This window comes from Macrotis lagotis, chromosome 1, assembly GCF_037893015.1.
Source record: "Macrotis lagotis isolate mMagLag1 chromosome 1, bilby.v1.9.chrom.fasta, whole genome shotgun sequence".
NCBI classification, from domain to species: Eukaryota; Metazoa; Chordata; class Mammalia; order Peramelemorphia; family Peramelidae; genus Macrotis; species Macrotis lagotis.
In genome coordinates this window covers 556593360-556614715 of record NC_133658.1, presented here as the reverse complement: position 1 = coordinate 556614715, position 21356 = coordinate 556593360, and positions in this window count along the sequence as shown.

Here is a 21356-nt window from a genome sequence, read left to right as displayed (position 1 = left end):
TCAATTTCATCTATATAAAATGAGAGAGTGAAACTAGATAACTTACTAGATCCCTTCTAGTTCTAAGTATATAATCCACTGAGATCCATATAAATGCCAGCCATTTATCATGTATTCTCTAGTTATGTGATTCTAAATCACACATTTGCTGTAAGCCTCAGTTTCTTCATCAATAAAAAATAGGAATAATATCAGTTGTGCTACTACCTCACTTGGCAAATTTTAAAACACTATATGGATAAAAATTATTATTATTATTATCATTATTATTTTGTGTTATGGTTATCTTCAGTTTCCTCATCTGTAAAAATGAATATACTAATAGAACTTATTTCTTAAGATCATTGTAAGAATCAAATAAGGTAAATACACATAAAGCACTTAGTCATTTACTTTAGCATGTGCTAGCACTGTCCTAAGTTCTGGGAACATAAATAAAAGTAAAAAGAAAAATAGTTCCCTGCCCTCTAGAAGCATACATTCTAATGGGAGAAGATAACATATAAGAGGAATATGAAGGCAGTTTGGGGAGAACCTGGGTGTCTTCCTCAAAGGAGGCTCTGGGAAGAGCATCTGATCAGAGAGGGAGGGATGGAAGGAGCTAAGGGTGCTTCCAGTAGGTGAATTTTAGGGCTAGAGAAAGTTTCATTATAAAAAGCTTGAACATGATAGAAGTAGTTTGGAGTATTCACTACAGAGGAATGAAGGAATCATTTTGCAAACCTTAAAGTGCCTTATAAAATGTTAGCTGATTTTCTTGTTATCTATATACGCATGTCCATGCATGTTTACATACATACATATATACATGTGTGTGTTTACATGATAGATACATGAAGAAAGATTCTATACTTTTAAATTTTTATTTATTTATTTATTTATTTAAACTTTTTTTAATTTCCCCCCCGTAATTTGAATTATTTCCCCCTAATCTTGCTTCCCTCCCCCCACCCCACCCCCAGAAGGCAGTCTATTAGCCTTTACATTATTTCCATGGTATACAGTGATCTAAGTTGAATGTGATGAGAGAGAAAGCACATCCTTAAGACAGAAAAATAAAGTATAAAAGATAGCAAAACTACATAATAAGATAATGGTTTTTACTTTTAAATTAAAGGTTATAGTCTTTGGTCTTTGTTCAAACTCCACAATTCTTTCTCTGGATACAGATGGTATTCTCCATCCCAGATAGCCCAAAATTGTTCACGATTGTTGCACTGATGGAATGAGCAAATCCATCAAGGTTGATCATCACCCCCATGTTGCTGTTAGGGTGTACAGTGTTTTTCTGGTTCTGCTCATCTCTCTCAGCATCAGTTCATGCAAATCCTTCCAGGCTTCCCTGAATTCCTGTCCCTCCTGGTTTCTAATGGAACAGTAGTGTTCCATCATACATATACTACAGTTTATTAAGCCATCCCCCCAATTGATGGACATTCACTTGATTCTTTGCCACCACAAACAGGACTGCTACGAATATTTTCATACAAGTGATGTTTTTACCCTTTTTCATAATCTCTTCAGGGTCTACACCCAGTAGTGGTATTGCTGGATCAAAGGGAATGCACATTTTTGTTGCCCTTTGGGTATAATTCCAAATTGTTCTCCAGAAAGGTTGGATAAATCCACAACTCCACCAACAATGTATTGGTGTTCCAGATTTCCTTCCAGCATGATCATTTTCCTTTCTGGTCATATTGATCAGTCTGAGAGGTGTGAGGTGGTATCTCAGAGATGCTTTAATTCGCATTTCTCTAATAATTAGTGATTTAGAGCAATTTTTCATATGACTATGGATCACTTTGATTTCCTCATCTGTAAATTGCCTTTGCATATCCTTTGACCATTTGCCAATTGGGGAATGGCTTGTCTTTTAAAATATTTGACTTAGTTCTCTGTATATTTTAGAAATGAGTCCTTTATCATAAATATTAGTTGTAAAAATTGTTTCCCAATTTACTACATTTCTTTTGATCTTGGTTACAGTGGTTTAGCCTGTGCAAAAGCTTTCTAATTTAATATAATCAAAATTGTCTAGTTTTTTTTAATGATGTTCTCCATTTCTTCCTTGGTCATAAACTGCTTCCCTTTCCATAGATCTGACAAGTAAACTATTCCTTCATCTCCTAGTTTGCTTATAATATTGTTTTTTTTAATGTCTAAATCCTGTATCCATTTTGATTTTATCTTGGTATAGTTGTGAGGCGTTTGTCTAATCCAAGTTTCTGTCATACTACCTTTCAATTTTCCCAACAGTTTTTATCAAAGAGAGAGTTTTTAATCTCAATAGTTGGACTCTTTGGGTTTATCAAACAGCAGATTACTATAATCATTTCCTGCTATTGCACCTAGTCTATTCCACTGATTCACTATTCTATTTCTTAGCCAATACCAGACAGTTTTGATGACTGATGCTTTATAATATAATTTTAGATCTGGTAGGGCTAAGACACCTTCTTTTGCACTTTTTTCATTAAATCCCTGAAAATTCCCAACTTTTTATTTCTCCAAATGAATTTACTTACAATTTTTTCTAACTCATTAAAGTAATTTTTTAGAATTTTGATTGGTAGAGCACTAAACAAGTAGTTTGATTTCGGTAGAATTGTCATTTTTATTATAATAGCTTGGCCTATTCATGAGCAGTTGATATTTGCCCAGTTATTTAAATCTGATTTTATTTGTGTGAGAAGTGTTTTGCAATTGTTTTCAAAAAGTTTCTGAGTCTGCCTTGGCAGGTAGACTCCCAAGTATTTTATATTGTCTGAAGTTACTTTGAATGGGATTTCTCTTTCTAGCTCTTTCTACTGCATCTTGCTATTCATATATAGAAATGTTGAGGATTTATGAGGGTTTTTTAATGTCCTGTGACCTTGCTAAAGTTGCTAATTATTTCTAGTAGTTTTTTAGATGATGTTTTGGGATTATTTAGGTATATCATCATGTCATCCTGCAAAAAGTGAGTGTTTTGTCTCTTTCTTCCCAATTCTAATTCCTTCAATTTCTTTTTTCTTCTCTTATTACTCTTATTACTACTCTTATTTCTAATACCATATTGAATAGTATTGGTGATAATGGGCACCCTTGTTTCACCCCTGATCTTACTGGGAATACCTCTAGCTTATCCCCGTTGAATATAATGCTTGTTGATAGTTTCAAATAGAAACTGCTTATTATTCTAAAGAACAGTCCATTCATTCCTATGCACTCTAGTGTTTTTTAGTAGGAATTGGTGTGTATTTTGTCAAATGTTTTTCCAGCATCTATTGATATAATCATGTGATTTCTGATAGGTTTGTTATTGATATAATTAATCATACTAACAGCTTTCCTAATATTGAACCAATCCTGCATTCCTGGGATAAATCCTATTTGGTCATAATGTATTATCTTAGTGACAACTTTTTGTAATCACTTTGCAAAGATTTTATTTAAGATTTTTGCATCTATATCCATCAGGGAGATAGGTCTATAACATTCTTTCTCTGTTTTGACTCTTCCTGGTTTAGGTATCAGCACCATATTGATGTCATAGAAAGAGTTAGGCAGAGTTCCATCCTCACCTATTTTTCCAAAGAGTTTATATAGAATTGGAAGCAATTGTTCCTGATATGTTTGATAGAATTTACCTGTGAATCCATCTGGCCCTTGGAGATTTTTTCTTAGGGAGTTCAATAATGGCTTGATGAATTTCTTTTTCTGAGATAGGGTTGTTTAGGTATTTAATTTCCTCTTCATTTAATCTGGGCAATTTGTATTTTTGTAGATATTTGTCCATTTCACTTAGATTATCAAATTTATTGGCATAAAGTTCAGCAAAATAATTCCAAATTATTATTTTAATTTCCTCCTCATTGGTGGTGAGTTCACCTTTTTCATTTATGATAGTAGCAATTTGGTTTTCTTTCTTTTTTTAAATCAAATTAACCAGAGGTTTATCAATTTTGTTGTTTTCTCCATAAAACTCACTCTTGGTCTTATTTATTAGTTCTATAGTTTTCTTGCTTTCAATTATATTAATTTCTCCTTTAATTTTTAGAATTTCTAATTTGGTATTTAACTGGGGGTTTTAATTTGTTCTTTCTCTAATTTTTTTTAGTTTCATGTTTGGTTCATTGATTTCTTCTTTCTCTAATTTATTCATGTAAGCATTTAAAGATATCCCCTGTTATATCACCTGACAGCTGCCTTGGCTGTGTCCCATAAGTTTTGGTAAGTTGTTTCATTATTGTCATTATCTAGGATGAAATAATTAATTCTTTTTACAATTTGTTGTTTGATCCACTCATTCTATAAAATGAGGTTATTTAGTTTCCAATTAATGTTGGGTCTGTATCTCCCTGGCCCAATATTGCATGTGATTTTTATTGCATTATGATCTGAGAAAGATGTATTCACTATTTCTGCCTTTCTGCAATTGATCATTAGATTTTTATGCCCTAGTACATGGTCAATTTTTGTGTAAGTGCCATGTACTATAGGAAAAAAAAGTGCATTCCTTTCTATCCCCATTCATTTTCCTCCATAGGTCTATCATGTCTAAGTTTTCTAACAATCTATTTACCTCCTTAAACTTCCTTCTTATTTATTATATGATTAGATTTATCTAAATCCAAGAGCAAGTGGTTGAGGTCTCCCACCAGTAATTTTGCTGTCTATATCTTTCTATAACTCCTTCAACTTCTCCTCTAAGAATTTAGATGCTATACCATTTCGTGTGTATGTATGTATATATATATATATATATATATATGCATATATATTATATACATATATATTTAGTATTGAAATTACTTTATGGTCGATGGTACCTTTTAGGAGAATATAGTTTCCTTCCTTATCTCTTTTAATGCTATCTATTTTTGCAGCTGTTTTGTCTGAGATAAGGATTGCTACCCCTGTTTTTTTCAGTGTAACTGAAGCAAAACATATTTTGCTCCAACCTTTTACCTTTACTCTCTATATAAATCTCTGCTTCAAATGAGTTTCTTGAAAGATTATATTCTTGAGATTTTGAATTAGTTTATTTGCTATTTCTAACACCTAGCAACTGTTTGTATTCAATAGGCATTCAATAAATGTATGTTGAACTCTCTGGCTATGGCAAATATTTTTTTGGGAAATGAGAATTCTGGAGCTTGGGAGTTTTGCATATAAAGATATGAACACCACCAAAGGGACCATGTGTTTCAGAGATATGAATAGACTGTAATTGATTTGAAACGGAAAGGTGTTAAAGCCTGGAAATGCAGAAATATAAGAATGGATGGTTGTATTCAATGTATGTTAAATGGTCTTCAGAGCTGTGTATATATGAGTCATTCCAGTAAGATTTTTAACATAAAAATATCTGAAGTTTTGAAGAAAACTGAATTTCTCTGGGGAAAATCTCCATGTCATTTCCCAACAAACAATAGTTCTGATAATTATGGTAATTCAGCTTAATGTACAAACTGAGTCTCCAACAGTGCAGATAAAACATCTAAGGCAGGGTTTACTGTGGCATGTCACCATGTGCCCAGAATCAAAGACAGAATGTCTGACCTGGTGACATTACTACACATGGAAAGCTCCCATACTGAATAAGTTATCTTGGCTGTCTGGATAGCAGCTTTGATTCCAAACTGCAATCAGATACACCAAAGCAAAGTGGTCCTGAGCTTATCAGGATGAAATCCTCTGACAAAGATTTCAATTGTAGATAAGTCCTAAAGAGTTACCTGCAGCCTAGCCCAAGGTCACATGAATTCAAACTAAAGTCTTTCTGACTTCTTGTCCAACACAACCCTCGAAATTTACAGTTCAATCAATCAATTAATCAATAAGCATCTACTATATGCTAGATAGGACTGTCCCTGCTTTCAAGGAACTTACAACCTAAAGGGGGGAGACTAGAAGCAAATAAATAAATGAATTCAAAGTAAACCATAGGCAAGCTGGTTGTTGTCCTTCATTCTGAAAAGGACCAAAATGACATCACTATGTTGGAGTCGAGGTATGCAGTGTGTCCAACTGTGACTAATCAGACCTATATGAGCTCAGAAGGCTCTACCACAAGTTGGATACAAATAGTCCATATGGATATTTGAAGTGGAAATGTCTCTAAATTTGTGCATCTCACATTTCTTTTGAGGTTACTGAAGTTCTGCTTTGCTTATGGAAGATTTGTTCAATAATAAAGTTTCATAAAAAACACATAGTAGATTGATATAGAGAGAGAGAGCTTGACCTGGAGTAAGGAAGATCTGAATTCAAAAGCAACCTCAGACAGGTTCTAGCTGTGTGACTTTAGATAAGTCATTTAACTTTGGTTAGCCTTAGTCTCTTCATGTGTAAAATGAAGACAATAAGAATAGCTACTTCCCAGGTTTGTTGTAAGGATGAATTATTATTGTTGTTACTTCATCAATTTTATTGTTACTTTATTTTAATAATGCTAACTGTCTCTTATATAGCACTTTAAAATTTGTAAATTTTACAAATGTCTCATTATAGTCTCATTATATCCCTGATAGGTAGATGCTATTATTTTTCCCATTTTACAAATGAGAACTCAAGGCTGACAAAGGTTATTTGTCTAGGATCATACAACTAATCTTTATATAGCACTTACTACGTTTCAGGCTCTATGCTAAGTATTTTAGTTGATTCTCACAACAGCCCTGGGAGATAGGTGCTACTATTATTCTTATTTTACAGGTAAGGAAACTGAGATAGCCAGAAATTAAATGCCCAGGGTCACACAGCTAGTGAGTACCTGAGGCTGAATCTGAATTCAAGTCTTACTGACTCCAAGACCATACTATTCAATAAATGTTGCCTATGAGAGCATATTCAAAAAGAATTCCTCAAGGATACATTGTGTGCTGGGTATGGTAGTAGTATTTTGGTGATATTATAAATGAGGAAATTAATCTTCAAAAAACTAAATAACTGAAACCTAAGTCTTCTGAGTCTAAGTTTGGTGCTCACTCTATTACCCTAGGAGGTATTTAATGTGTGCGTGTGTGTGTGTGTGTGTGTGTGTGTGTGTGTGTGTGTGTATGTGTATATGTGTAATGGACCGCTTCAGCAATCTGGTAATGCCTATAGACCCCTTTTCAGGAAAACAAAAGTTTTTAAATGATTGAAGAAAATGCTAAATTTTAGTTAGAGACTAGTAAAAATAAAAATCTAAATTCACAGACCTGGAATTTTTCCAAATGTCATTGGAGGTCCAAGGACATAGTCTAAGAATTCTGTACTACCTCAATTGTGTCTTTTTTTGCCTCAAATGTGAGATAAGGTAGACTAGAAGCAGAATATAGTGGACTTTGAATACCAGAATGAGGAGCCTGCATTTTATCCCATGGGTCAGTGGATAACCATGGAATATTTTTGAAGGGGGGATTTGGTATGGTCAAACCCAAGAATTATGAAGGTTATTTGTGTAGCAGTATGCAAGATGTATAATCACTTTGACTTAAAATGAGATAATTATTTAGCAGAATTTTACAAATTGATTGGAGAAAAGAGAAAATTTATCTAGGGGAAGCTGTTAGGTGGTCAACATTGTCTAGATGAAATGTAATGAGGGTTCCAACTAGTGGGGTCAGTGTCAGTATCAAAGAAGATAAATGAACAAGACAATGCTTGGACTTGGCAATTTATTAAGCAGAGTTGAAGGGAATAAAATCAGCTAAGGGTTATTCTGATATTTTAAGTCTGGGTACCATGGGATGATAACACCATCAATAGAAAAAGTTAGGCTGTGATGGGGTCACTTTAGGAGTAAGAAGTTAAATGCTCTCCATCTTTATTTCTAATCTGTCTGCTTAAAGTAGAGAGATGACATGAACTGTCTATTGGAATCAAGCCCTTGAGTGAAGGGACCTTGAGGGTGACCTTTGAATATTGCATTTCTCCATACTGAGTCCAGCTCTAGGTCATGAACTTCTGCTCTGGTTGTGGCTCTGTATGAGCCTGGGATTTGTCTTATCCAGTTCTCTTCTCATTGGCTGTCCTACAAGGACAGATACCCTCCTGGGGTCAAGGACAAATTCTGAACTTCAACCACTTTCCTATCCTGGAGTGCTGAGTATGCATAATTCATCCCTGGGAAGTGATCTACCAGCTTTAGCCCAGACACCTAGAATGGTGATCTTATTGATATGAACATTCTCTCTACACTGGATTTTTGTTTGTTTTTGCAAGGGAATGGGGTTAAGTGGCTTGCACATGGTCACACAGCTAAATAATTACTAATCTAACACTTCATTCTTAAAGATTCCTGAAGAGGTATTTCTGTAAATCAATCATGAGATTTGCAGTGGGGTGACCCAAGGAAGTTAGAAGAAAACTCTGGCTGTCCAGTTCTTGTTTCTTCCTACCTAATAAAAATAGTCATTTTATAAAGCAATGAAACTTTAAGGTTTACAAAACACTTCCCTTAAAATTTCATTTGTCTTTAATATTTCCTTACTCTTTTGTAGAGTGCCATTCATGTAAGAAAGAAAAAAAAGAAAGAGGAAAAATAGATAATTAAGCAAAACTAACCCATATCAACTGAATCCGATCTTATATTCAGTAGTTCACTGCCCCCCCCCATAGTCACCCACCTCTGCAAAAAAAGGGAAAAAAGGAGGGCAAATTTCTCATCTCTGCTTTGAGGTCAAGCTTAATCCTTATACATTATTTGCCATGTCCTCTCCACTTATATGGTTGGCATCATTTTGTGTGTGTGTGTGTATATATATATATATATATATGTATACATATATATATATATGTCTCTGATTCACTTTGCACTGGTTTCTGTCTTTCATGGTTTTCTGAATAGTTCATATACATTTTTTATTCATGTAACACAATCACTCATCCATGAACTGACATAAAGTGTTAGACTGAGTCAGGAAGACTTCACAATCCCACCTTTGACCCTGACAGACTATGTGACCTTGGACAAACCTGCATCTCAGGCAACTTTGTAGGACTTATCTATTAAATCAAAAATGTGTTGAACTACAAATCACTTTTCATCAGTAACTTCATTTGATCTCCCATGAAGTTCCCATGCAATACTTATAACAGGGGTTTACAGAAAAGGAAACTGAGTCTCATAGAGCTAAGGTGACTTCCCCCATGGTCACATAACTAGCTTGTTTCAGAAGTACAGGATGAACTCAGGTCTCTCTCCTAACTCTGAAGCCTGTGTTTTCCCCACCCATACCACCCTGTCTCTCTACTGTTTAGTGAGCAGCCTGCCTCCTTATCCAGCCATTCTTGTCCTTGATGATGTCTTATAGGTCTCTTCTCATGCATAAGCCATCAGTGATAACAAGCAACAGTCTATTTATGCCCACAAAGCATCTTCCCAGTGCCCTCTGGGTTACTAGTTATTTTGCTTCTTCTGAGATCATGATGTTCAAACATACACAGACATAGAAACCGCAAGTGCATCATGGTGAAACAAAACATTCCCTCCACCCCGAAATGGCAGGATTTTCCATAGTATACAGATATAAATGATGCCCAGGTGAGATGGAAGAGAAGCTTTGCCTATGGGGTTGTGAGACCAAAATCCTGCTCCCTAAGTGACCTATCTGAGCCTCAGTTCCACCCCTATAAAATGAGGGGGCATTGGACTTTATGGAAATTGAAGTCCCTTCCACCTCAGGATCTGTGATCCAATGACCTCTAAAAATTCCTCTAGAGTCCCTAGGGTCATTTTCTACTCGGGACCTCGGCCCCTCCACCAGAGCTCTGCACATCTGGCCATCTGGCTGTGAGAAGAAAACGCCAAGATTTCGACTCCTCTGCCTTGGCAGTTTGCTCGATTTCCCAAGCACAGGCAATTTGGGAGGGTGGAGAAAAGGTACCAGCTGCTTGCCCACTCACCCACTGAAGAATGAGCAGAAAGTGGCTGAGTCACTGCAGCACCTGTCACAATCTAAATCAAAACTCCCCCGGAGCTCAGAAACCTCTGGGGCAACCAAGCGCAGCCAGGGCCCCGGGCGGTGCCCCCACTCCCCTCCCCTCCCCATCCTTGCCAGCCCCCCCACCCTGGGCAAGGGCTGACCCTCCGGACCATTCCCAGAGCTGCTCTGGCAGCAGCTGGCTGGGCAAGTCCAATATTGAACAGAATATATTTGATTTGTCTGGTTCCCAGGGAAGCTTCTTCTCTTGGTTTGGGGTGGGGGGTGGGGGCTCTTAGTGATGGAATGACAGGGCAGAGAGAGCTTTCGGGCAAAAGTTGGAAGATTTCCTCTTAAAAAAACAGCCGACTTCAAGCATCCTTCCAGAATAGCGGTCCCCGACGCAGATAATTGGAAGCTTGGGGGCAAGCCACAACCAACATTCGACCCAGACTTCCCCCTACCGGACCCCCAGAAGAACCGTCAGCATAATGAACCACAAATATCCTCACATTCCCAAATCACACAGACTGTAAATTTCAAGAGCTTTTTTTTTTTTTAAGATCCTGATTAATGAAGAAATTCTCTGGCTTTGCAGTTTGTATGTAACTAGATTAATTCAAAGGGATAAGGTTAATAGATGGGGGGGAAAAACCCAAAAGCCTGGTGAGTTATTCGGGAATTTAGATAGTAAAGAGTCCCTTTTCCCCCCACCCCCCACCACTTTTTTTATTCTTTCCTTTCTTTTGTGTCATCTCTCTGCCTTTGTTCCCTTGGCCATTAGTGACTTGAGTTTGAACTGACAAAGTAGAAGAAATACATCATTGGCATCCACTCAAGAGACATATTTGAAGGAATTCATGGGTGAAATTGTAGCACCGTTGGCCAAAATGTGCAGCTCTGTCACTGGTAATAAGACTTCTATCCATAAAGAAGTCCCAAGAGGATTGGGGGGGGGGGCATGGAGGGGGGAGGGGTCTTAGAGACATTTGGTGTCTCTTCAGTAATGAGACGCTTCTTGTTACTACCATTATTTCCTAAAATGTCTCTAACAGTTACTAGCATTTCTATAATGCTTTATGATTTCCAAAGCATTTTACAAATAATATCTTGTTTGAGCCTCCCAACAACCCCAAGGAGGTACAGCTATTATGCCATTTTTTACAGAAGAAGAAAAAACTAAAACTTGAGAGAGGATAAATGATTTCCCTCATGTCATACCATTAGTAAGTGCCCAGAATTAGATTTGAACTCAAGGCTTCATGACTCCAGGTCCAAAGCTCTTTTCCTCTGTACCTTTCAGCTGTTATATTTAAATCTTTTATAATCAAATAATCAAAACTGACACTTGTAGAAAATAAATGTTTATACTTTGAAAAGTCTAGGGTTTTTTATATAATTTGAATCCCTGTGAAGCAAATACTATAAGAAATTTTATCCCCATTTTACAGAGGAGAAAACTGAATTGACCATGGTCACACAAAAATGAAAAACTGTAGTTAAATTTTGACCAAAATCTGAACTTTGTAGCTACTCAAGAATTAATTTTGCTATTTAGTGATAGATAACATTATTATTACAGGATACAGCAGGGTCTAATGACAAGAGTGCCAGATTTGGAGTCAGAGAACTTGAGTTCAAATTCTTACCTTGCCACTTGCAATCTAAATGGTATGTATAATCCAAGAGGGATCAGAGGTTTTTATTTTTGTTGTTCAGTCAATCATGTCTTACTCTTCTTGATCCAATTTGAGTTTTCTTGGCAGAGATACTGAACTGGTTTGCCATTTCCTTCTCCACCTATTGTTACAGATCAGGAAACTGAGGCAAACAGGGTTAAGTGATTTGACCAAGATCACACAGCTAGGAAGTGTCTGATGCCAGTTGGAACTCAGAAAGATGAGTCTTCCTGATTCCAGGCCCAGATCTCCATCTACTGTTCCACCTAAATGCTACAATCAGAGGACTTGAGTTTAAATTCAACCTTTGATGTTTAAAATTTGTGTGGCTTTGGGCAAGTCACCTAAATTCTCAGCCTTGGTTGCTTCATCTATAAAATGAATGGTGGAACACTAGATAAGTTGTTCCTATTTAATGGAGTTCTCAATGATAGTTCAAGGAATTTGAGCTAAAAATTCTTTAATGATGCTTTAAGCAATAAATAATTGCCCAGTTATGTTACAAATAAATATAATTTTGCTCTCTGACAACAACGAGGTGCATGTTTGAAACTTTATAGGGTTTTTCCCCCACAGAGATTTGGAATTTTGTGGGGAAAAGTTGTCTACAGTCAGAGGACTTGAGTTTAAATTCAACCCTTGATATTTAAAATTTGTGTGAGCACTTAATGAATAAATCTAAAGAATATTGTCAGTAGTATATTATGTTTTCCCAGGTATTAACAACCTAATTTTTTTTAATGAAAGGGTTTTGAAGAACTAAAAATATTGGGAGCTAACAAATGTTACAGTGGCTGAAGCTCTGGGACTAGTCTGGAAGTTCTAGGTTCAACCCTAACCCCATACAATTTACATGATTTTAAGTGAATTCACTTAATCTCTGCTTGCCTCAGTTCCCTTATCTATAAAATGAGGTTAATAATTATAATACCTTGTGGCAGCAAGGTGGTGAAGTGAATTCCAGGCTAGTCCTGGAATTACAAAGACCACAGTTAAAATCTAGCCTCTTATACTAAGTATGTGACCCTGTCTGTCTCGGTTTTCTCTTCTGTGAAATAAGCTGAAAAAGGTAATGAAACCCTCAGATGATGTCAAAGAGTCAGAAAAAACTGAAAATGACAGCAATAATAGCATCTACATCCCAGGGTTTTTATAAGGATCAAATTAGAAGATAATAATAAAGCACTCTGCCTGTCATATAGTAAGGGCTTTATAAATGCTAGCTATCAATATTTAATATTATTATTAATCATCATTATTATTATTCAATGATATTTGAGATTGCTTCCATCTTTAGAGCTATGATACAATAAGCCTGGGCATAACATTGAACCTCAGTTCTTTCAACTATAAAAAGAGAAGGTTAAAGAAATCAACTTCAGGGGCAGCTAGGTGGCACAGTGGATAGAGCACTGGCCCTGGAGTCAGGAGGACCTGAGTTCAAATGCTGCCACAGACACTTAATAATTACCTAGCTGCGTGGCCTTGGGCAAGCCACTTTAACCCCATTGCCTTGAAAAAATCTAAAAAAAAAATCAACTTCAAAAGTGCCTTTCAGTCAGGGAGTACTAGAAAATGTTTAACAATCAACTCTCCAGAAGAAAAAAAAAATTGTCCATGATACATTTTTTAAAGTTTAATCTACATTATTATCATCTTCTCTATCACTTTTTCATCTCAAGGAAATGAATAAAAAGACAAATCTGTAGATAGAAAAAAGAAACATAACAACAAACATTTGAAAAGTATCTCTCATAAATAAGGTCTAATGCTAAACTGGAAGGAACAAAAATGAAAAGCATCTTGAGGGTAGGAAGCTTACATTCTTTTAGGGGGGTTGGGAGTGGGCCAGGGATATTACATTTGCACTAATAAATATAAAACAATCTGAGTAGGGAAAGGTAGAAAGTCAGTCCTGAACTAGGCCTTGAGGAAAATAAGTATGCTAAGAAGCCAAAATGAGATGGGAGCTTGGGCAGGAGACTGAATGACAAGAATGAGCCAAGTATGACTGGAATAATGTGAAGGAAATATGGAAAAGTAGATTGAAGCCAGATTTTGGAGAGCTTTACATGCCAAAATAGGGAACCATCGTTGCTGCTTGATCCATTCTTTGGGAAGATTATCTGATCCCCTAGTATGGAGAATTAGAGATTGGTACAGCAATGGTACAGGAGAGTGGGTGTAGTGAATAGAGTGCCAGGCTTGGACTCAGGAAGACTCATCTTTCTGACTTCAAATCTGGCTTCAGACACTTATTAGCTGTGTGACTCTGGACAAGTCACTTAACCCTTATTTACCCAGTTTCCTCATCTGTAAAACTAGCTGGAGAAGGAAGTGGCATACTACTCCAATATCTTTGCTAAGAAAACCCCAAATGGGATCATTTTGAGTCAGACATAACTGAAAATAAGCAAAAAACAAACAAAAATAATAATTAGAAGACCACTATAATAGTCTAGGTGAAAGGTGCTTAGAAACTGAACTAGAAAATTAGGTAGAATAGTAGTTAGAATCTTAGACTTGGAGTCAAGAAGACCCAAGATTGAATCTTACCTCAGCCACCATCTGTGTGACCTCAATCAAGTTACTTAACCCATTTAAACTCAGTTTCCTCATCTAAAAGATGCAAATGGCAACACCTAATCCACATATATACAGTATATGTAGGTATGTATATACATGTATTTCTTTGTAAATATTAAAACACCATATAAATATTCACTGTTAGTAGTAAGATGGATAGAGAGTAAAAGGTAAGAATGAGAGATATGTTGTAGAGACAGATGGCTTGGCAAGTGATTGTATATGAGGGAGACTCAAAAGTTAAGAATAACTCTGAGGTTGCAAATTTGTGTGACAAGAAGGATGCTGGTAGCCTGACCAGAAATAGAGAAGTAGCTACGAAGACAGGGGGAAGACAATAAATTCTGTTTTAGGTGTGTTGATTTCAAGATGTCCAAGGGATGTAGACAGAGATATGTAACAGGGAGTTTGGGGTATAAGAAGCAGAAAAAGGGATTAGGGCTGAATATACAAACTTAATAATCAGCCACATTGGGATGATGATTGGATACATAGGAGTTGATGTTATCAGTAAGATAATGTTATAAAAATAAAAGAAAGAGGGTTCAATACAGAGCTTTGAAGGACACCCACAATTAAGGTGGGACATAAATGGTGAGCTACAAAAGAGTATTCAGACAGGTAAAAGAAGAATAAGGAAAGAAAAGGGTTTAAAAGTCAGAGGATAGGAAAATACCAAAAAGAAGAAACATAGGTGATAAAGTACCAGTGCTGGACTCAGGAAGATCAGAATTTATATCATACCTCAGATACACTTGCTACCTATGTGACTCTGAGTCAAATATTTTAATCTACTTTTGCCTCAGTTTCCTCATCTGTAAAATGAAGATGATAATAATAGCACTTAACTCCTAGGGTTGTTGTCAGGATAAATACATTTTGCAAACCTTAAAGTGCTGTATAATTGTTAGCTATTATTATAATTTTTAGTATTAAGAGCTACAGAGAGATCAGGAAAGATGAGGTCAAAGACCTTAAAATGGTGTTGAAAACCTTGAAGAGAACAATTTCAGTCAAGTAGTGGAGATATCAGAAACCAGATTGTGAGGGATTAAGAAGTGAGTGGGAGGTGAGACAACAGAGGCAACAAATGGAGGTAGAATATATCAAAGAAGAGAGTATATCTGAAATGAGAGAGGAGATAAAAGCCTGTGCCCACTATATTTTTCCCATTAAGGTGTATTTAACCTCCACAACAGGAACATAGAGTACAAATGGAAAATAAATGTTGTCCAAGTTAAGTATAGTGATGTATGATAGAGCGTAGGGGGAGGATGAAGGAGAGAGAAAATGAAAATATAAAAAAAAAAAATCTTTAAAGAGCAGTGTAAAAGATGTTTTGAGGACCCAGATAGTGCAGATGCTTGTAACTGGCAACTGTTTTCCAATGATGCTATTAAGGAACCTGCAATTAAGGTGTTGAACAACCTTCTTCAAAGGGAGGGGAAGAAAAGATGACAAAAGCAACCCCCTCCCATTCACACAAAAGCAAAGCCTTCAGGGGGCTCCTGAGCTAGAGGAAGGTACAGTTTTTCTCACAGCGCCACTCAATTCAATTCACTTCTACCTTTGGAAAGATATAATTTGGTGCATGCTGGGAGCTCTCAGATGGCCATCCCTCCCTACGCCACTGCTTCTTTTATATGAATGGCAAACAAAGATGCATTCTCTTCACAGCTGAGCATGAGAAATGCAGGAGGTTTTGGTGGGGTTGTTTTATGCTGCAGTAAGTAGGACATTTGTCTGACACTGATGTCTTTGCTCAGGTGTGCAAAAAAAAGCACCCCTATATATTATATCAACACCTTAGAATTTTCAATGAGACTAAATTCATAGAAGAATTACAAAACCCATCATCTCAGATGTCTTTACACAAATGTACAAGGGATAGATAATGACCCTAAGGCAAATTGGATCTCATAGGGATCACTTAAATTTAGCTGGACAGGACCTGTTACTGGAATATGGCTCTGGAAGAGGTTTATCTTACTCAAAAGAAACAGGATAGGCAAAAGTTGTGGGGGGATTGGGAGGGGGGGGATTAGGTGACCAGAGGAGTACAGTATTTAAAGATGATATACTCATGTGGTAAAATCCAAGAACCAGAAAGAAAGGAAAGCGTGGTGAAGTGAATTTAGGTGAAGATCAATTGTATGCAGAAGGACTGCTATTCTTTTAAGCATATAACTGAATGAAAAGGGATCACCTGAATGAAAAGGGGTAATAGTTGAGGGATTTGGGAGAGAGATCACAACCCTGGCAGGAAGGCATAATATAGCCATGATGGGGGACTTTAATTTTCTGAGCATCTGCTAGAACATACATTCTCTCTCTCTCTCTCTCTCTCTCTCTCTCTCTCTCTCTCTCTCTCTCTCTCTCTCTCTCACACACACACACACACACACACACACACACACACACACACAAAAGAAAAGATAATTTCTTGACTTACCTTAATGATAAAAATCAGTCTTTAAAATATGGAGGAGGGGCGGCTAGGTGGTGTAGTGGATAAAGCACCGGCCCTGGAGTCAGGAGTATCTGGGTTCAAATCCGGTCTCAGACACTTAATAATTACCTAGCTGTGTGGCCTTGGGCAAGCCATTTAACCCTGTTTGCCTTGCAAAAAACCTCAAAAAAACCTAAAATGAGGAGGAACCAGTTGCTAAGAGGTACATTTTGGTTTAATATAAAGATTCACTCACTAACATTGGTGATAAGACAAATCCATTCCTAAAGTGGATTGAATGTCTGAGGTGGTGAGTTCATCCTCAGTGCAAGTCTGCAAGCAAAAGGTTTCCTATAGTTTGCATACTCCATATACTTTGTGTTACTTGGCCTTCTTACCATTCCTCACACCAGACACTCCATCCCATGACTGAATGATTTGTAGGATCTTTCCCCCAAGCTTGGAATGTTCTCCCCTCATCATCTCTACCCTCTGGCTTACTTAGCTTCCTTCAAGTCTCAGTGAAATTTCCACTTTCTGAAAGAAGTCTTTCCTAATGGCTCTTCATTCTATGCCTTCCATAGATTATTTTCAATCTATCCTTGTATATGATTTGTGCATAATTGTTTCCATGTTGTCTTCCCTATTAAATTGTAAGCTACTTGAGGACAGGGACTGGTTTTTACCTTTCTTTGTAACACCAGCACTTTCATAGTGACTGACACATTCTAGAAATTTAAATTCTAGTTGACTAGTTCCCTGACCAAGGCTTAAAAAAAGAGAAGATTCTAACTTGGGAAAATGTTGCCATCAGGTAATTGTGAAGTTTCTTCCAATTCTGAAATCTAACCACCTTCCATTCTTTTTCTTTTTTCTTTTTTTAATTTTTGCAAGGCACTGTGTTCAAGGTCACATTGCTAAGCAAGTATGAAGTGTCTGAGGCTGAATTTGAACTCCAGAGCCAGTATTTTATCCACTGTACCAACTAGCTTCCCCTCTACCTTCCATCTTGCCACAGTCAATGCTATTCCTAGAGCTTCTTTTCTCAAGTTCAATGTAACATTGTCTCAGACAAACTGAGACCTGGAAAAGACTATAATTTAGAAAGGTCAAGGTCACTCACTGCATCCCAGATTATCACCAAGTAAGTGAACTTTGCATTGCCATTAGACTGATGATTCTAGAGGCTGCTAGGTGGCACAGTGGATAGAGCACTGGCCCTGGAGTCAGGAGTACCTGGGTTCAAATCTGGCCTCAGACACTTAATAATTACCTAGCTGTGTGGCCTTGGGCAAGCCACTTAACCCCATTGCCTTGCAAAAAACACCCCAAAAAACAAAACCTAGACTGATGATTCTGGAGGAGAGGATGAGGATACCAACTTTGCTTCACTTTGCCTCCCTTAAATTCGATTCATCTCATAATGCCTTGTCGTTTAAGAACAAAGGTCCAACAACAATGAACTAAAAATTATAAAATGATTTAGAGCTGCTGGAATTATTAGGATCATAGTCTTGAGAATGATACGTTTAAGTCAATGGAAGTAAGCAGCCAAAAGGTATAGAGAGGTAAGTGACACTTTTCTGGCTCTTCTCCTTAAAGATGGCAATTCATTAAGACTAGCTATAGAAGAATAGTGCCAGACAGTTAAGAAATGCAGCTGCTTTGAGTTCAGGCTTTACTCTTTATTAATTACATGACCTTAGTCAATCTCTTCTCTTGGGAGCTAAATTTCACTGAGTTTCCTCATCTGAAAAATAAAAGTTAAGCAATATATTCATTGAGGTTTCTAATTAAGACTGTTCATGATTCTGAATAGTGGTGAAGAGTCATCTGCTAGTAAATAACAACTAGCTCTCTGAAAAAAAGAAATGTCCATTTCAACTTTTTGGTTTAATCTATATTAGTTTTTCACCATTCCTTTCTTAAGCATACAAAATCAAAAAAAACTGTAACTCAAACCCTGTCTTGTGAGTTTGCCTATTTCCAAGGCTTCAATTCTCAAAGTGAAAATTTAACAATCGGCTCTTTTGAGCCAATATGGCTCCAGGACATCTGTGTCCCTAAAACACTTCTGCAGTTAAATCTAGGAAAGTTATTTGTAGAGCTTGCCTCTCTGGAAATGGGAGAGAAAAAAACCCCAGAAAAGATACCATCTCTTCTCACTTAGCTAAATATAAGCCACTAAGCTGATTTTGGGGCTGTCAAGTCTGCTTCTGTCAACCTCAGCTTTAGGAAGATCAATTGTTATTAGTGTAATAGGACGTAGTCCGTAGAGTATATATAGTCCAGTAGCTCCACCGGCTACCAACCTGGGTGGTGACTCGATAAGCCTGGCTCCCGGCAAGTGACTCCAAGGAGCCCTGATTCCCAATTCAGAGCTTGTGTAAGGCTTTACTGCTTGGTGGTCAAATTCCTTTTAATAGATTGCTGAGACAGAACTGAGTGTGCATACAAAAGATGAAATCTTTCTTTGCTTATGGCTTTTAGGTGGGGGAGGAATACTATAAGCCTCTGGGCTTTTTTGTGGCCATGAATCCATAGTAATACTGTTTCTTTAGTCTTTGTTTTTGTCTTTCTTTCCTGATCTTGAGTGAACAGGTATCAGAAACAGAACAGATTAGTACATGATCTTGTGAACTTTAAAAGGGCAGAAGGATCATTCAATAATTGGATAAGAAACCAGTCCTAGAGAGCTTGACCCAGCTTAGCAGCAAGCAAATTGATTGAATGAGCAGCCAAGGCACCCTGTTCCATCAGCCAAGCCATCCCCAGACATGAACTTAGTGTGGACGAACTAGCTATTGCCAGTATTTCATCAAGTATCTGCTTTCTTCAAAGATTGATGAGGTGGAGAAGAGTGTGCTTTCAATTTTGGACCTTTCTGTAAATAATTCCTGCAATATATTTGGAGTAAATATCCTTTTGTCAAAATAAATTCATGTGAAAGGGGGAGATATAAATTGGGTGAATGATAGTGGAGGAGTATACAAGATATGGGCTAACCAGCAATCATATTAGAGAAAGACACCCTCAGTCCCTCAGTTTACTTCCTAGAACTATGAGGAGGAGAGTTAGGTAACCTTGCTTTGGGGAGCTGACCTGTTGCTCTAAGTGCTCATTGAGATTGTAATCCCCAGTTTGGATTTGGGTTACCTTAGAATTAATTTATAACATTTCTAAACCAAATTAGTCATTTCTGCAGAGTGAGCTAGTGCTACTTCCATATTAAGAACTGTTCATGTGACCTGAGTGGAAAGGAAAATGCTTCTTTACCAAAAAGGGATCATATTCAGGTATAGCCTAATAGGACTATCTTCAAGGCAGCAACAGATAAAAGATGTTATTATTGCTTTTTATTTCCTTCACTAGCTAGTCAGCTTCACTTGCTTACAAAACATGAGTTTCCTCCATCCTGAATAGTTGAAGAAAAGGAGGGAGTGGTCCTATTGGCCTCTTAAATGAAATAGGCTCTTAATTTCATGTTCTCATGGGTATTACCCTAATATTAGTACAATGCCTTGAGATTCACAATTGAAAAGATCTAAATAAGTATGAACAAAGTATGATTATGAACAACAGGGAGCAGAATGTTCAGGGTTTGCAAAGGTCCCAGATCCATGTTTCATTATCCTCTTGGCATTTGGACTTTCTCATAGGTACCCTTTATTATATCCAAGCCAGCCTTACAACTATAAAAGAAATACATCTTCCCCCCCCCTTCTTGCTGGCTAAAGTTATAAGATTTCTACAGCTAACAGTGGAGGGGAGAAAAATAGCCCATTTTTGATGACATCTAATTCATTTCCTGATTGCTCATCTTTAAAACAGCACTTGCAATGAAAAGGAGAGGAAAAGGTCAACACTGTATATTGATAATGATCCAAACTTGACCCCAGTGGAGAATTGAGAAAATTCACTTCCCTTTCTTTTTTGCAAAGGTGGGGGACTATGGGGTGTGAAATATTGCATATCCTATCTGATGTTGTTGTATTGGTTGTGTTGATGTGTTGGTTTGTAGAGACACTTCTTTCCTCCTTTTCCAATCTTTGTTGCAAGGGCTGTCTCACTGAGTAGGAGAAAGGAGGAATAAAAAAATTCAGGGCACTGTGAAAATAAAATATATCAATAAAAATAAGAACAAAGAATCAAAAATGCATACCTGCACAATACCTAAACAGGGTTTTTGTGAGGAAAGTGCTCTATAAATGGGAATTATTATTATTATTACCATCACAAGATTCTAGAATTTCTTTGTGTCAATTTAAAAAAAAAATTGATCTAAGTATTATGAGCTGAAAAGAGTCCTTGAAGATTATTGATTTCAACTCCCTCAAATAAATGATGAAAATGAGGACTGGATGGGGTAAGTAATTTGTCTAAGATAATACAGACAGCATGTAGCAGAGTTGGCATATGAACCCAGGTTATCTGACTCTGGATCTAGCATTCCTTATAATAGGATATAATTGCTTAACAATTGTGCTTTTTGCATAGTTAGGTACAAAGTATATTGAAGCAAAGGAATACAGAAGCCTAGTCTTTATTAGATCTCACTTACTGGGGTTTCCTATTTAACAAAAACTGTTGGGAAAACCAGAAAGCAGTGTGGCAGAAACTAGATATAGACTAATACAGCACACCATATACCAAGATAATCTCCAGACAGATACCTTAGACATAAAAGGTGGCATCATAAACACATTAGAGGAGCAAGGAAGGAATCACTTCTCAGATCTGTGAAGAATT